This window comes from Aplysia californica, unplaced genomic scaffold (assembly GCF_000002075.1).
Source record: "Aplysia californica isolate F4 #8 unplaced genomic scaffold, AplCal3.0 scaffold00384, whole genome shotgun sequence".
NCBI classification, from domain to species: domain Eukaryota; kingdom Metazoa; phylum Mollusca; class Gastropoda; order Aplysiida; family Aplysiidae; genus Aplysia; species Aplysia californica.
The window spans coordinates 38,294-40,967 of NW_004797654.1; the positions used below are offsets into that span (position 1 = coordinate 38,294).

The 2,674-nt window shown below is 39.2% G+C and overlaps 1 protein-coding gene across 1 annotated transcript in view; it reads left to right on the top strand.

Annotated features, from left to right (window-relative positions):
- The window catches only part of LOC101859425 (G-protein coupled receptor GRL101), a gene marked incomplete at its 5' end in the record, with an annotated part of 40,138 nt that overhangs the window by 11,465 nt on the left and 25,999 nt on the right, over nt 1-2,674 (top strand).

The following is a 2,674-nucleotide window of genomic DNA, read 5'->3' on the forward strand; positions in this document are numbered from 1 at the left end:
ACCTGTTGTCAGAAGTAAAATTAGTGAGAAAATGGCCGCCAAAGATTAGTTATTTCCTTAGCTTTACAGTTCGTGGTAACTCAAAATTTACTTTCTTTGTGCCTTTAGTAAACGTTTTAAAGAAAAATCCACACAGAAATGAGTTCTTTAATGCGCATGAAAGGTGTTGAGCTAAAAAATAAAAAACTGCTAAAGATTCACAAACCTGCGGAAAAAATGCAAGTTTCTTCACTTTGATTATTTGGACGAGAGCCTATTCCACCACGCTGCCTCACATATCTAATTCCATGTGTTAGTCAACCAATACGACCTGAAATTGGACACCCAAAAAAAAAATTCATTCCTAGGTAATATATTATTTATCTGGTTGGTTTGACCCCAAACTCTACACGTTTGAAGTCATATCGAACAGCACAGTACTCCCTTTGTCATTTTCCCACTTCTGTGGAGCTTCCACTGATGACGTCAATAGATTATCCTTTCTTTCACTTTTCTATTTCTTGGTGATGTTAGGTTTTCCCGACCTCTAGCTCCGCCAGGAAGGGTGCTATAATTGGCTCACTTGATCAGCACCTTAAGAGATTACATGATCCTGATTTGGCGGCGCTTTTTCTCCAATATTGGCATGTAATACTTCCCTCTACTTCCTTCTATGGAAAAAAAAAAAGTTTATTTGCGAATACAAAAAAGAGCAGCTTCCTCTCTTAGCTCAATTATTGGTGAACACTTGATGTCTGACAGCTGAAGTGACCCACACCCTGAAAGAAAGTCTCAGGGTATATTTCAGAAAACACGTTTTTTCCCCAAATCCTGCCGTTTTTCTTTCTTTCCTTTTTTTCTTTATGAAGGTGTTTTCCACCCCTAACAGTACAATTTAGTTAATTTAGGAGACGGGCTCCTTTGACCCTGCTAGTCGGGACCAACCCGGACTGAGAGGGATCCTTCCAACGTCTTAGTCGCATAACTAAAAAACTCGCTAAAGATTCACTTCTTCCAAAACGGGTATCGAACTCAGGTCCTCTGCGTGCAGAGGCGAAGTGTCTAACCGCTACACAGCAGACGCAGGAAGGGGCAGTATAATTGGTGGACACTTGAGATCACAGATCTGAGGTAACCCAAGCACAAGCGTTACATCTTGTCTTTCTTCAAATCTTTAAATTCCTCTACTATTCTATTCTTTTTTCAAAATAATAATAAACATAAAATAAAAAAGAGAAACAAACAACAGCAGTAAAACATAGCTTGTAAACAAGCTGAACCACAGTTTTCTTAAAATCGAATGGGATGCAGCTCTTAACTGTGAAAAATTGTTTAAAATTTACAAGCAAAAAAAGATTTTAAAAAAGAAAGAAAAACCGAGGAAAAGTAAATACACGCCAACACAGAACTTAGTGAAATCACTCACCTACAACCACTTTAAAGGAGGGATAGGTTTTTCCAGATCCATTTCATTGTTAAATGTGTACCGAAAAAATTATGATCTTTTAGCTTTATGAAAATGTTAGATGGAAAAAAGTAAAAATAATAATAGATAGCATTGCGGAAATCCCCGCTCAAAGGCAAGCTCTGTGCCCTTCACAATCTGTACTATCACCCCAGCAGACCTGAGAGCATTCTGAAACAACCTCAACTTCCTGAATCTGGAGGGGGGCTGTTTTGACCCTGCCTGTGTAGGTCAACCCGGGCTGAGGGGGATACAAAGCGTGAGCAGAAAAATGGGGATACTGGTTAAAACGCATTGCCACACGAGACTTGACTTCAGGTCTTTTGCGAGTGACGGTGAGGCGTCTAGCCGTTACATCACAAACGTAGGTAAGAAACAGGCGTCTAACAGTCATCATCATCATCATCATCATCATCATCATCATCATCATCATCATTATCATCATCATCATCATCATCATCATCATCATCATCATCATCATTTTATATAGCAAGGAATAAAAAAGGGTTGAGACATGCTAAATGAGATACTTCTCGGAGTTTAGCCCTATGGAAATTGATACATCAACTTTAAAAGAGGGATTTGTACAATTTGTAACTATACAATAATTTTAAAAAAACACCGTAGATCTGAAGAAAACGGCATCAATAAAATTGAAAGTCTATCAATCTGACCCCGGTGTCGATTTTTGGCGGATATCTCCATTTTTGGATCGCGAGAAGTAACTCATTCTTTCAGCACGACTCACATTAATTTAAGTCTGAGGTTAAAAAAGGCCCTCACGTCTATCCAAGCAAGTGCGGTAGGTGGGGAGAGGGTGTTACAACAGTCGGGGAAGTGATGGGAACGGTGAGAAAATATTCGCCTGATTTTTTTTTCTTCAGCTCAGAAAACACTCATCTTGCATGACATTGAAATTGGATGAAAAACCCCAAAACATTCTGTCAGCATTTGGAACGCATATCCCGAAAAACGAAATGCTACTTACCAGTTATAGAGCATGGGATGAGAGGGGAAACTGGATGACATTGTATGTTCTAGTTTTTATGATTTTTAAAAGTAATAGATCTATACAGGAAAAGAGGAGGAGAGAGTAAGAGAGAGAAAGAAGGAAGAGAATAGGTAAGAGAAAAAAAGAGGAGGGAGATGGCAGGGATAAGAGAGAAAGAGAGAGACAGAGAGAGAGACAGAGAGAGAGACAGAGGGATTGGTTGTCTGTATGTGTGTGTG